The sequence below is a fragment of the Oryx dammah genome, unplaced genomic scaffold (assembly GCF_014754425.2).
Source record: "Oryx dammah isolate SB20612 unplaced genomic scaffold, SCBI_Odam_1.1 HiC_scaffold_11232, whole genome shotgun sequence".
NCBI classification, from domain to species: domain Eukaryota; kingdom Metazoa; phylum Chordata; class Mammalia; order Artiodactyla; family Bovidae; genus Oryx; species Oryx dammah.
The window spans coordinates 1,672,930-1,688,662 of record NW_024080625.1 but is presented as its reverse complement, the minus strand read 5'-3'; the positions used below and the strand labels follow the sequence as shown (position 1 = coordinate 1,688,662).

The 15,733-nt window shown below is 39.8% G+C and overlaps 1 pseudogene; it reads right to left on the bottom strand.

Moving 5' to 3' along the window:
• The window catches only part of LOC120861249, a 4,313-nt pseudogene extending 463 nt beyond the window's left edge, over positions 1-3,850 (bottom strand).
• Positions 3,851-15,733: the final 11,883 nt, after the last annotated feature.

Sequence of the window (15,733 nt, the reverse complement as noted above, 5' to 3'; positions counted from 1 at the left end):
GGCCATTCATGGCCATGGCAAGGCTGTAGAGGGCTAGGAAGAGGGCAAAGAGCAATGCCCGAGTGGATGGGGAGCTCTGCTCAAAGCCCACGAGGATAAACTCTGTCACGGTGCTGCCATTCCTTAGGTCCGCTGGCTTGGATATGCTTGAGGACAAAGGACAGGAAAAGCACAAGAGAGACAGCTGTAGAGTAATGCAAGGTACTCACTTGATCCCAGAAACACAGCTATAATAGTACATGATGGGTGAGTGGTGATAAATATTTTGTAATTTAAGTAAACATAAGTAATTGGCACTGTATGGGCCAGTGAGAGTACCATAGTCACCACAGGCTGCATCCATGGAATCATAACATTAAAAATAAGAAAGTGGTGGCTATATTTTATTCTAGTTTAATCAGGCTGAAGTTAAGTAAAGTATCTGCTCCAGGATCCTCAGTGTTGAAAGATTAGCCTTTAGTCAAAATGCATTCAGAGGTGAAAAAACAAGATAGATTTCCAGAACCCATGCCAAACAGAGGAGTGGAGTATTTCAGAGGAGGGGATGTTAGTTCATAGAAGATTATATCAAGGATGCACTTGACAGACACTTGAAGATGTATTTTTCTAAAAAAGAAAAAAAGCTCAAGTATGGTGGTGGTGGTTTACTCACTAAGTTGCGTCTGACTTTTGCAATCCCATGGACTATAGCCTGTCAGGCTCCTCTGTCCATGGGATTCTTCCAGGCAAGAATACTGGAGTAGGTTGCCATTTCCTTCTCCAGGGGATCTTCCTGATGTAGGAATCGAAGCCGGGTCTCCTGTATTGCAAGCAGATAATTTACCAACTGAGCTACCTATTTAAAACAATGAATGGGTTGAGTTTTTAGAGAAAATTGTTGTTGTTCAGTCGCTAAGTGGTGTCCGACTCTTTGCAACCCCATGGACTGCAGCACACCAGGCTTCCCTGTCCTTCACTATCTCCCAGAGTTTGCTCAAACTCATGTCCACTGAGTTGGTGATATCATCCAACCATCTCATCCTCTGTTGCCCCCTCACCTCCTGTCCTCAATCTTTCCCATCATCAGGGTCTTGGGTCTCCTACATTGCAGGCAGATTCTTTACCATCTGAGCCACCAGGGAAGCCCCTTTAGAGAAAATAAAAACATGCTAATCCTCAGGATTATCTCTTAGGCGAAAATGATTAGCATAACTCGAAACATCATGCTCAGCTCGTCCCAGTCATCCTACTTCTTTCCAGTCTCAGGCTCCCAGTGTTTGCTGCTGCTGCATTAACGACCCACGTGGTGCATGCTGGAGACGAGCCTGGTTGTGAGCTCTTGCATGCTACCTATCAGTTTTCCTTCTTAGGTAGGAATTTAGCACTATACATAATTGGGTGGAAAGGATCCAATCATCCTGTGAGAACAGAGGAGTTCTGAGTAGGGCACAGATTCAATATTTCTGAATAGACCTTCAGACAACTTCAACCTGTCCCTTTACTAATAGCATTAAATCTTTTTCTTTTTCTATCATCAAAGAACAAGCATTCAGAATTTGCACGCTCTATTCTCACTGTAATGTTTAGGAAGTCATTATGTTTATATTAAATCTCTCCTACTTTTTAATCGTGTTTTGGAGTTAGGATATATCAGATAGATCCCTTCTACTTTCAGGTGTTTATAGACACTGTATTCCTTCTTAACGTTTAGTTCTTCATTTCCTCTTCTTCTACTTCCTTTTCTACACACTCTCAATTTCCCCCCTGTGTTCCTTTCACCCAGTTTTTCCACTTATTTCTACTTCTCTTTTCTTTTCCTTCTTCCTTTCTCATCTCTGGTGGTGGGTATCTATCACTGAGCTGCCTCTGGTTGAATTCCCCTCTGCTCTCCATGTCTTTAAATCCATGTTGCCTAGCTTAATTTTAGAAGATATATATGCCGTTACTGCCAATTTTTTTTTAGCTTTGCATTCCCTGTAGGTGTTTCTTGATAGGTATAGGCAGTGTTTGGGGAGTAGGCCATTCCCATTATATCTGTTTTGGAATGATCCCCTAGAACTTGAACCTAGAAATTTTCATATTGAGGGCCCAGAAATGTCACGGAGGGGCAAAGTGAACTATTTAATCCAAGAGTGGCTTTGAATCCTGGGCCCCCGTGGACTTGTTGACGCTGAGGTCAGAGTCTGGGCGGGAGAAGTAAGTGAGCTACATTTTAGACAGGTGGACTTGATTAAGAAGAAACTGAAGTTCAATTTATGGAATTATTCTGATCTACAGGAGCACAAATGTTTATTTGTGGTTTGTTGGTTGGAGAGAATATTCTGTGATACCTAGTGCCTTGTTAACTACCATCAGGGGTTAACCAGTTAAACATTTGTGCAAGTAAATGGGACAATATCTTGAAAATCACATCCTACCTCATTCTGTTGCTTGACTGATAATCATGTTTGTCTCTGAATCACTGTGGCAAATAACAGAGAAACTCATGGTGTTTGAAGAACTTGTCCAGGGAGGGTGGTCTGACCTGGTGAGCCACTCTGGAAGAGAAGTTTTGTGTGATGACCTTGTTAGTTCTCTGTCATCTATACCATGGGTGATGAATGTTTACTTAAATATTAAATAATAATATTAAGTCATGTGTACTGTGCTTTATAGAATAGGTATTCAGTCTTACATGTCACATATTCCATTTGTTAATAACCTTATTTTGCCTCCACCTTTGTTATAGAGTATATTTTTACCTTCTTTAGGATTTTAAATTTTGTCTCTGTGCTAACTAATTGAATTTTAGCACCATGACTTGAAAATCATAATGCTGTCTTATCTGTTAGCTGAAGAAATATCAGCAAGAAAATAAGAAAACATTCATTCTCCTAGAGCTTCAGATAAGCTAACATTATTCTGTAATATAAAACATGTCCTTGCAAATATTATTTCTGACAAAGATTCTTCTAAGACTGGGCATTAGAAATTGTTGCTATGTGCTATAAAGCTAATTTCAAACCCCTAAAATATAATTTTTATTGGTGGTCTTAATTATGGCCATAGTGTTATTTAAGTTGATATCTCTGTTTTCTGAAAGGTCTATATACTTATGACGTTTGTTAGTCATGGGATTTTCTTCTGCCAAGTGCTTAGAGATAAAATCAATAACTACCCATGACTCCTTGGGTTTCTTATTTAAAGAACTGGGAGTCTGTAATTTCACTTAAATTAACAGTATTTTATAAAGTCGTTCACATATATCATAACGTTTGACTCTGATTTATTATTATATTTTAAGAATACAATTTAATCTCATTGAAGAACCTCTGTCATTTTGGACACTGCAGCTAAAACACAGTTTGTTGAGGAGAAAAGAGTAGAAAATGAATTTTCAGTTGTGGTCTAGTTTGACCTCAGATTTGATTTTGTTAACTCACAGTTCTGATCCATTTTAGAACTGTCTGCAAGCAAAGCTCCAAGAGCCTTTCAACAGAGCAGTGATTTGCATTGGAGGAGCAGCCACATCAAAGTAGAAGTGGGACTGTCTTAATATACCACACCTCTGGTTAACCAAAAACTTAATGAGGCAAGAGAACACGAAGCTAGATACTGTTAGGGGTGTGTAGGGTGGGGAATAACTGCCTCCATGTTCCTGATGTTTCCTTCCGCAGGAACGGAACTGAAGTACCACCACACTCCTGACCCTTCCCTTCGCCTTCATTCACACTGTCTCCTGGGAGGTTGAGTAGCTTGCTTGATTCGTGATTTTAGAAGGAAAGCTGAGCACATGTGTCTGTCTCCTCTAGCCTCCCCTTGGGAATGAGTGGCTTTTCTCAGGGAAGACTTACCCGTTTGGGGAGGCTCTGACAGTGTACTGTGCTGCCATTTATATGGGAAAAAGTCTAATTCTGTGCTTCTGCATTAGGAAGTCCAATTGCTAAAATTTCTACTTTGTTATAAAGAAAATTGGGATTTTAGCCTCCATTTGCAGACTCATTTCTCAGTTGATTCAGAAATGATGGGAAAGAGTAGTGTTATTTCCTGGACCTCCTCAAGTCCCAGTAGATTATTACTGTAACATTATCACATATATAGAAATAAAATTACAAACAAAGCTGTATGATCAAGTTTTGGCCAAAACAAAAGATACTGAGACATAATGGTGTTTGGCAGATCCTGAGAGAGAAGAATTTTGCTGATACACATATACTGAATTCTCAAAAAACAGTGCCGGTGAGTTAAGTCTATATTTCTTGACCACAGGAGCACAATGAACAAAGTGTGCTACTGTAGACTAGACTGATGGGAAAATGTCTCATTGTAAAATAAGACTCTGGTTCCTGTCATATCTCCTGAAGAGGACTAGGTCCCTTTTGAATAATCCAGCATTTAGCCACAGTGTAACTGTTGCCTTCCTAGCATGCTATGACCTAGGAAGAGAAAATATAATATAGCAATATATTGCTTATTTATTCTGTGGAGTATGTTTCTTTTAGGGATGAGGTTGGCTCACTCACCAGCCTTATTTAAAATCATCTAAACTCTTCTCTTAGAAAGAACTTCAGACTCTATGAGGTTCCTTTAAAGAAAGTGTGCCTCTAGCAATTTTATTCCTACACAGCTTGAAATATGGTTCCTCTTTTTTATACTATAACTTAATAGTTTTTGGATTAAATACAACATTTCATGACCTCAAAGCAAAAATGCATCATTTTTACAGGTGAAAAATCTTTATGGTAGATACATTTATCCTAGGATTCATGGACTGCTAGATAGATATGTTTCATAGCGTCGGTGCATGTCTGAAATGTTGTAGGAAAAGTTGTGTGTGTAAGAGCCTTTTTTCTTGGTGAGTTAACAGTTCAGTCAACTTCTAAAAGGTAGCTGAAACTCACAACAGTTGAAAAAACTTGTGATTTAGAGATTTGAAGTCATTAAATTCCTATAGGCTTCTTTTCTTTAAACTGAACATGAAAGTACTCTTTTATCTCACACAATTGTTTGTTTCCTCAAAAGTGTCTCCTACGATGAACTTATGGGTGCTGGGGGAAAGGATGAGGGGGAAGGACAATTAGGTAGTTTGGGGTTGACATGTACACACTGCTCTATTTAAAATGGATAACCAACAAGGATATACTGTATAGCACATGGGACTCTGCTCAATGTTACGTGACAGCCTGGAGGGGGAAGGGAACTTGGGAGAGAATGGATACACGTATATGTGTCGCTGAGTCCCTTCACTGCATCATAACACTGTTAATTGGCTATATCCCCAAATAAAATTTTAAGAAGTATCTCCTATGGAGAGTGATTGAGAAATGGTTGAGCATCCACTTCCAGTGCCAGTGAACTTTTGAGATAGACTATATATATCCCCAAGATATTTCAAAGAATTCAAGGCAAGTAGTTTATTACTAGCTGGGGCTTTGGCTCCCAATCCTTGTGTGGGAGATATGCTAGCTCTCATGTTTGAGGTAGACCACGTGTTAAGCTTTTATTTGTTTTCCCGAGTCATTCAGTAGCCCAAGGCCTAAAACAGTAATACTACCTGAGAAGCCTCCTTGTCGATTTTCTCCCGACCTATACTCCAATATTTCCATCACAAATAAAAGAGAATAAACTGACCTAAGAACACAGAGAACTGAGTTGGGATGGCGAAGAGAGTGCGATAAGTAACTAAATAGCTTATCAATGACATAGGTTCAGAAAATGACATTCTGAATTACCAGGGAGGCAGTGCCTCTGGCCATATGAGTAACCAGATCTTACCCAGGGAAAATACTAATTTTTTTTATTGGGAGTGGAATCGGGAGGAGACGGTGAAACAACAACAACAACACTAAAATGGAGCTTCAAGGCACTTAAGAAGGTCCATCCTGGGAGTATTGCTACGGCGGGCAGTGGTTTTCAATTTCTTTCAAGGTTAGGAAGACCAGAAATGGTAGCTGAAGGAACTTCCTGTCCCACAAGGGCAGGCACTTAAGCAGTGATATGACTTTGGGCTTCCCTGGTGGCTCAAATGGAAAATAATCTGCCCACGATGCAGGAGATCCAGGTTTGATTCCTGGGTCAGGAAGATCATCTGGAGAAGGGAATGGCTATGTACGCTATGGCCACCCACTCCAGTATTCTCGCCGGGAGAATTCCATGGACAGAGGAGCCTGGCAGGCTACAGTCCGTGGGGTCACAAAGAGTAGGACATGACTCAGTGACTGACACTTTCACTTTTCACTTTCATTAAATTCTGGTAGAGTACACAGTATAGTTGATGGTAGTAATATTTTACAAGTTAAATATTGCATAATATGAAGTGATTAAGAGCTCTAATGGGGCTTCAATAAAATACTGGGGGCTCTGAAGAGTAATGAAATAATAAAATACTTGGGGAAAATGTGCACAAGAAGAAAAAAAATCAGGTGTAAGAAAAATATTTGCTAATGACTGACATATTAAAAAATGTTCTTGTAAAAAGGCATCTTTGTAAAAGAAAAAATAGTCACTAAGTGAGAACCTAAGTTAAGCCCAGAATATTTCAGATTACGTACAAAGTTGAAATTATAACTAAACTTTGAGAAGACTTAAAGGCAAAAGTAGCCATAAAAAGATGTTCTTACAGTAAACTGAATTATTAGGGAAGGTGTCATTATTGTTATATAAAGGACAGATAGATGAGAAGCACTTTCTGTTCAATCTTTATTAGGGAAGATAAAAATTTCTGCTCCAAATTTGACAATGTATGAATAGGGTGGAGGTACCAAATTCCATAATGTCCAATACATAATAATTTTGAAATCAATTATATACAATAAAAAATATGAACTCATTGGGGTTTATTTGAGGATTGAGTGAAAATTTCCCTTGCATTTCAAAGCTGAGAACTAAAAACCAGCCCTTAAGATTTATAAGACTTGTATTCCCTCTTCCATCTCTGAAAATTCTCCTAATCAAATAAGATTAGATGAAAGGCAGCCTTCAGGAAGAAGACAAATGTATCTGCTCCCCTGATTCCAGCTCAGAGAATGTGTAGTTCACCCTAAAGTAGCCAATCAATTTCTCTTTGTTAACTAAGAATGAGAGAACATATACATTTTTACTAAATAGTAAAACTAACATAAATTAGAAATCAAACTTAAAAAAGAAAAATAGGGCCATTTATCATTCAAAAATACAGACATGATGACAAGTCAGAAATCCACAAGGGATGAGCCCTGAATTAGCCCTCTTAAGAAAGAAGGGCAACTGAGATCTATATCGAATATTAGTGAGACCCCCACTTCATCCACAACTAGAGATCAGAAAGAATGTACAATTGTCGGGTTGTTTGGAAGATTTTACTGCCCATCTGTATAGGAAGAGAACCAAATAGTTGTACCTAGTTGGGTAGTATCTCATAGCAGGGATGTCAGAAGGAGGGGAAATTATAGTGGGTCTGTTCACTGGGAGCAAAAAGGAGAGAAACTAGAAAAACCTTGTAAGAGTAGAGCCCCTGTTCTGCAGGCCTCTCTGATCCTTCATCCTATTGCACTGACCCTGTGATTTGGTAAGGGCCAGGCCTTTACCAAATCCTTAAATAGTCAGAAAAGAATAATTGTTTTTCTTGCTGGTTTCACATATTATTCAGAATGCCTTGGAATTATGGCATTTTAAAAGATTTTAGCATGTGAGATGTAATTCTGGAACTCCATGATTTTCACTAACATCTACGTGAACTTTGAGGAAATTAGGAATAAAATTGGCAGACCATAGGAAATACAATTTTGCCATGTATTACCTAACAAAGTCGTGTAGACAAAAGCATATGGATCCATGGCTGGAAAGGTATTTTGAGGAAACATGTAGATAGATGGCTTTTACAGAAGGACAATTAATCATTAGTGTGAGTCCCTGGAGGCCTCTGCTGCCATCTCAGTTACAACTTAGCAGTCATGCCAATGTATTAGAAAATACTTCAGAAGTGTTTCTATAGGCCTACCTGTTTCCCCCCTCTTTTCTATTTCAAGTTTCTTCCCATTTCCCTTTTCTTAGCAAGATGGACACTTTGCTCTTCATAGGGCATTGCCAGTAACTGGCTTGCAACAGAGATTCATTCATTTGTGTAAATTGCAGAAATGTTCTAAATTCTCTTGTCGCTCTCAGTCTTCTGCTTTCTTTTTGCTTCATCTTCCTCTGTGCTACTGAATCCACTTCAATTGATCTATACCTTTCTGAAACAGGAACTCTGAAGTACCTGAATCCTTTGACAATGGCCTGGCCTGGACCAGTGTTATAAATATGCCATGGCTGGGCATTTCAGATGCCTGTGATGACTTAGATCGCTGTGACATCCAAAAGGTAAATGTGAGTCACCAGCTCTCCCAGAAGACCCTTTCTGTTGATCAGCACTAATGGGAGACACCATAAATAGTGGAAATGCTGAAAATTACCTCAATTTCATTTTATAGCTGAGGTTTTAACTCCATATTGTACTTCCTTTCATTTCTTGAGACTTGATCTCCTTCTATCATCCCTATTCATCCTCCAGCTGAGTCCTAAATGGAGACTAGACTTCTTTCTTCTCTCCCTTCTCATAGTTACTTTCAATATAGATACTTAAAGAGTAAAACAACTAGGTAACCAAGGAAACAAGACAGGAAATGATATGCAAAAGTATCCATAATGATCTTGCTCTGAATATTCAAGTTCTTTGTATATGTCCAAAGGCAAATGAATATGAAACTGAGAGAAGAATTTAGTAATTAAGGAGAATTATTGGACATCAATGGATTGGATAACTTCAGCTATTCTATGGTATTAACCTGAGCTATTTTGCAATTTAAAATGTATGAAAAAATTTCAGTGACTCTAAAAATCTTAGAAAAAAGAATAAAGAGAGAGAAAAAGTGAGGGGAATGAGAGACAGAGAGACAGAAACAGTGACAGAGAACAGAAATGTGTACCAATAGGATAAAAGAAAAAGGCTGAAACCCAGGGAGATTTCTGGACTAAGAAATAAATGATTTTAAGAGGTGAACAGTTATATATTTCAAGAATAAAAAACCATGCTTGGAACCTGGTCTCATCACTTTAGAGAGAAACAGTAAGTCAGGTGGCAAAGTACAGAGACTTCGAAGGCAGGCATACCTGAAATTCAACCTTAGCACTGTCACTTACTGTTGTGTGGAGTTGGCTAGTTGATTCTCAAGTTTTTTTCTCTTACTAAATGAAAATTAACTAATAATATATAGTTAGTGGCCAGCATAGATTGAACAAATAAATAAACATTAGTAGTGAGCTCTGTTTTCTCTCCCTGTCCCTGTGATTTCACTTCACATGTAAAAGGAATACTGTAAACACTTGGCCAGCATCCCAAGAGGTAGCCAAACTGGCCCTGCAGAAACCTGGAGAGAGGAGAGGATCTCATTCACGCTTTATGATCCATCCTAATGGTTCTTCACTGTTAGGAGCGCCTTTTCATCAAACTCAGTTTTTTTCCCCCTGATATGTTTAAGTCCTACTTCTCTTCATCTGGCTCCCAGAAGTACTGCAAAAATATGGACCACGACTCTGTATTACAGTCTCTAAAAGAAGATCATCCTTGAGTCACTTCTAAGCCTCTCTCTCTCCAGGGAATAAAACAGAAAAATGCCAGATAAATAGAAAATACTAACACGCATAAACATAAAGAGTAAGGTTGAGAGACATAAATGCATGAGTAAAAGTAATCTTAAAGACAGAGGAGATTCCACCCTCACCAAACAAATAATAAAGAAAAGTGTTAAAGCCAAAGAGAGAATTAGAGAGACTAAATTGAAGTTAGGAAAAGAGTGTGAACATGTGATAAGATGATTTTTATGTTCAAACGTGATGAATGCCCAGGCTTTTCGGTGAGGAATACAGAGAAGCACATCAACATACACAGACACTAAGAACCAACCCCACCCTACACAGGGAGTGTGTTGCACACCCACACAGACACACACAGAAGAAAATAAAAAAAGCCAAACGTGGAAAAGAGAGTGAGAGGCTAACTAGGCAGGTTGGACATGTTTACATGATGATGTGGAATCAGAACTAAATAGCCAGGTATTTGGAGTCTGTCCTCTCTAGGGCATGAGAGATTGACCTTCTGGATTATATCAGACTGACCCCATCTAACATAGCCAAGCCATTTGCTCCTCAGCAGAGCAAGGAGGGCAGGTGGGCAGTTTCTGAGAGCCTGATAGAAACTTGAAGGAGAGATCCTGATAACAGTCTAGCTGCAGAGTGATGGAAAAGTAGAAACAGAGTTAAGACATCTAAAGGGGAGAGACAGGGATCAGGGTGGAGGTTAGCGAAGTCAAGATCTGTGACATCTCCCCAGTGGTCACTGTGTGCAGAATCTTGGTGTGATCTGAACGCAGGTGGTCGCTGAGCGAGTCAGAGCTGTTTGTCTTTGATGAATAAACAGAGTCAGAGTCAGCTTTCACTGAAGAAGTGAGCAGATTTACTGCCCTTCTCCCTTGACTTCGGCACACCCTGGTGATGACATTGGCTCTGCTGATCAGGCCCAGAGGAGGGATCCACAGGCACAGAGTGAGGATCTGGTGAGTTCTGCTGCAAACCAGCTTCTTTTTTATAAGGTAGGGAGTATGGGCTCCTTGGACACTCACACACACACACGCACACACACACATTTACAAACATATGCACAAACACACAGAGGTAGGCATGAGCTTCTACCTGGTTACTGTTGGGAGCCAAGTGTAATAAGGCCAACTATCTTATCTTGAAGTCTTACCATTTTAACTGGATCCCTGGGGGTACCACTATACCAGTCCATTCCAAGATTCCCTTGTGAGGCTATGTCCATGGGAAGTGGCCTGGGAGGTCTAGAATAGTTTCAGATTTTCCCTGGAAATTTCTGTACCATTTGCTAGATGAATTGATATTTAAGGGCCCGGGAAGTATCATTACCCCTGTGTCCTCAGCTTCAAATCTGGGAAACTTTTAACTTTTGACCACTTATTTTCCATTTTTATTTTGAATTAATTTTCTAGTTAGAATTTCTGATGACTTAGGTTCATGTGCTTCCAATTCAATTTTTTAATATCATTATACTGTGTTTAACACAATAACTATTGGTTGACTACCTATATGAATACTTTATTAAATGCTGCTGACAGGGTGGTAAACAGGTAGTTTACCCTGTTTACCTCTGATGGAGCTTTTAACTACGCGATAACACTCTAACCGGGCTTCCCTTGTGGCTCAGCTGGTAAAGAATCTGCCTGCAATGCAGGAGATCTGGGTTTGATCCCTGGGTTGGGAAGATCACCTCGAGAAGGGAAAAGCTACCCACTTGTGTTCTGGCCTGGAGAATTCCATGGACTGTATGGTCCATGGGGTCGCAAAAAGTCCGACACGACTGAGCGACTTTCACTTTCACTTTCTTTCAACATTCTAACCTCCATTCTCTACTTCTTCATTGTTGTTGTTGTTTAGTTGCTAAGTCATGTCCAACTCTTTTGTGACCCCATGTAGTCCACCAGGCTCCTCTGTCCATGGGATTTCCCAGGCAGGAATACTGAGAGAGTTGACATTTCCTTCTCTACCTCTTCATTATCATAATTCCATTATTCAAATCTGTAGAAACTTCAGTAATTCTCTCACTCCACAGTTCTTCTGTCTATTCTTTCACTGCTTGGATTCTTGGAAAGTTGAAGTTTATGCTCCTTGTGTCCTGACTTGTTATAAATGTGTGGGATATCCTCCACCAACCTCCACACTGGCCCCACCCTATAACATACACCTCCACCACCATCTCCAAGTCTGGGTCTTACAAAATCTAATATAATTGGGGCATTTTTGTAACATCAGTGAGTTTGGGGGAGAGCACAGTTTTTAAGGCATCAGGCTAAACTTCAGAAAAGTGACCTCTGCAGTAAAGATTTTTGAAGATCCTTCAAATATCCAGTCAAAAACTCCTGAAAAAAAGTGAACTTGTCAAGCTCTTTAAAAGCATCTACTTCTGTATTATTAATTGACAGGCTAAGAAGGAAGATTATCTGTCTCCTTACTTCTCTATAACTTCTGTCTACAGCACTTTATTGACATAATTCCACCCTAATGATACCAAAAAAAGAGCTATCCAAAAGTGGTATAACTTCAAGAGCCATTTGGGCTAAGAGTTGTTATCAGCCATTTTAAATCTGTAAATATAGATTAAGTATTCCTGGATCTTGGCCTAGAAATTCTTCACAGCTATTTTAGGACATTAATACCTTCAAGTAAATGTTATTTTTTTAAAATAAGTGTCTAGCTTCTGGTTGTTCTTAGTAAGATAGTTGGTCTCAATACCTGGTACATCAATATCAGAAACAGAGGGTCCTTTTATAATCCAGTTTGCAGCATCTATAATCTGGGGCTCCTCTCATTCTTAGTATGGTTTAAGTTTATTTTTGATCAGTCACGCCACAGCCCTGTCAAATGAACAATTTCTTCAAACTTTATTAATTTAATTAATCTTTTGATGCAGTTGATTCAATTTATTACATGCATTTTCTTTATTCTTTCCTTGCATAGTCTATTATTCTGTGATTAAATTGGTAATTTATTACTTTTTAAGTTTTATTTTTTCCCTAATAAAAGAAAATAGCTACATTTCACAAAATTGTATGTATTTTTGTCACTATTTTTGGTTTTGTAAAATTTTTGAATTTTTATTATTATCAGTTCTATTGTTGAAGACCAGACATAAGGTAACTGAGGTAAATAGGGCGTAGTGGAGGTTTTATGTTGATCTTACCAGGTGTTAGGCGATGTTTAATGTTTGCTGTCGCTATGGCGTCAGAGGTAAACGTTTCCCTTAGTGCCCCTGTTTTTGTCTCCTCTGTTGTCTTTTTGTTTTCGTAGAGCTGACTTCCTAAATAGGGACTGAGGGCTGCTGGGTTTTCAGCTGTAATCCTTGAAATCCTCCAGCTCTATTGATGTGGTGGTAAGGGGTTGGGGAGTGGAAGTATGCTACGGTCCTATGATTAAATCTCAGTCTTCTAGTGAGCTTTTGTCCTTTGGCACCTTTACAAGTACTTCTCAGATTTTCTTTTCGTTGGATCCTTCCGCAGGTTGGTTAGGTTCTTAAAGACAGTTTTCCTCCAGAGCTTGCTGTTAAGGAGAACAGAGCTCTCTGTGCTTATTAAAGGGTGATTATTTTCCCTTCTCACTGCTGAAGCATAAGGGTGTTTTTTTTTTTTTTTTCCCCTGATCTTCACCATGAGAATCTGGTGGGGATGCTGGAAGTAAACCTCATGAAACTGTGAGGAATCCCCTAGGGGTGAGCCTCCAGGAATCTTTATCTCTTAAGTTAGCACATGCTTCAGTTCAGTTCAGTCCAGTTCAGTCGCTCAGTCGTGTCTGACACTTTGCGACCCCATGAATCACAGCACGCCAGGCCTCCCTGTCCATCACCAACTCCTGGAGTTCACTCAGACTCACGTCCATAGATTCAGTGATGCCATCCAGCCATCTCATCCTCTGGTCAATTTTTCTTCAAGTGTTCTGACGAGGCTCTAGCTGCAGCTTCTGCTCCTAAGGAAGCTGTGATTCTCTGTGTTCACCTGTCTCCTGGATTTGGGGTGGTGGTTTGCCCTGTGACTTCAACTTTCTGATAGTTTAAGAAGTGTCATTGATTTCTGTTTGTTCACTCTGTCTTTTTAATGAGGCTGTGAGTGATAACTTCCAAGCACTATACTTCTTCCATGTGGACTAGACGTATAATTTAGTTCTTGTTTTTGGAGGAGCAACTTTCTTGGAGAATTTTGAGGCCACCGTAGAGCCATGGTATCATGCACTTCACAGCATATTTCTCCCAACCATTGCCTTTTTTTTTTTTTTTTTTAAAGTTAAAAAAGCAGTGAAGCGGGAAAAAAATGCAAGGAACTACAAACATGTTTTTTTTTTCTCTCCTGACTGTGCAGCAGCAGCAGAGGGCTTCTCAGGTGAGGTTTACATAGGTTTATAGAGCAAAAGTGGCCCGTGGCCAAGTGAGTGTATCCTGATGTGCATGTACAGTGCTGTAAGTAATTTCAGCTGTTATATAACCAGGCAAAGTCATTGTTTATAGAATGTGGGACATGAGCAAGAGGAAGTGGGGTGAGAGAGCCTGACTGACACCATCTTGGCTCATTGCTATTTCCCCACAACTATCTTCTACAATTCCTTTGGTTCCCTTGTTGCTCTCAGTCTGCTCTTTTCAGAGCAGCAAAAAGAAAAATGACGAACAAAAAAGAGAACAGTTTAATGGGGGCTTTTGGGACAACATCAGGCCTGCTTACATTCACATTATAGAGGTCTCAGGAAAAGAAGAGAGAATAGAGGTCTCAGGAAAAGAAGAGAGAAGAGGGTTGAAGATGTATTTGGTGAAATGATGGCTGAAACAGATATCAAGTGCAGGATGCACAGAGAGTATCAGAGAAAATGAACTCAAACAGACTCACATCAAGACATATAATTAAAATTGTAAAAGTTAAAGACAGAATTCTAAAGGCAGCAAGATAAAGACACTGGGTCATATTCAAGAGAATCCCCATAAGACTATTAGCTAATTTTTCTGCAGAATCTTTGCAGGCTTGAAAGTAGTGCATTATATATTTAAAGTGCTCAGAGAGAAAAACCTGCACCTACCCAGGTTATCATTAATAATTGAAGGAAAGATAAAGAACTTCTCAGAGAACAAAATAGCAGGAGTTCATCAATATTGAACCAACCTTACTAGATATGTTGAAGGGTCTTCTGTAAGTGAAAAGTAAAGGCTGCAACCAAAAGCAAATCTCGACCTCATGAGAGGCTGTGTGTTTGTAGATGCTCCCATCGGACCTGTGCAAAGCTGGTGGCCAGAAGCAGAATGGAACTCAGCAGAGTACTGTTGTGGATATGCAGGAGTTTTGACATGAACTCTCATCTTTGATCCACTCTCAGGGCAGTGACATCAAGCCAGTGATCTGGAAGTCGGAGACTACATCCTGACACGGGAAATGTGCAAGGAGTGCAAGAGCATCGGTGATCTGATTGGCCTTTTTTTTTTTTTAATATGAGTATAATGATGCTTTATTTTTTATTAAAAAAATTTTTTTTTACTTTACAATACTGTATTGGTTTTGCCATACATCAACATGGATCCGCCGCGGGTATACATAAGTTCCCACTCCTGAACCCCCCTCCCACCTCCCTTGATTGGCTTTTTGAACAACTGCTGCCTCTACAGCCAGTACATCTCCTGCTACTACAAGCGGCAGGTACTTTTGATCGAGTTGGACCTCACTAAGCCTTTCTCTCTCATGTCCCGAGGTATCTTCCATCAGGACATCTCTGGCAATGTACATCAGCCTCAAGCTCACCCTCCTCACGCTGCACTTCCCTGGCTCCCTATCCTCTGCACACCTCTTCTCCTGCCTCCCCCTGACCCCCCAGCTGTTTGAGGAGTTGAATCAGAACAAGTCACAACCGGATGCTGTGATGGCCATGATTGTGGCTGCTGATTTCGAGACCCTCTCTGAGACAGAGAGGTGTAACTCTGGTCCCCAGGACTTCTTGTTAAAAATTCCAGGGGTAAATGCCAAAAACTGTCACTCCTTGATGAACCACATTGAGAACACTGCCAAATTAGCAAGGCTGTCCCTCGACAAGCTGGCAAGCATGCTGGGGAATGCAGTGAGTGCCAGGCAGCTCTATAACTTCATTCATACCTCATATGCAGAGGTCCTGTTCAGAGGAAAAATGAAGAAATGAAGAGTGTTGCCTTTTTTCTTATCCCATG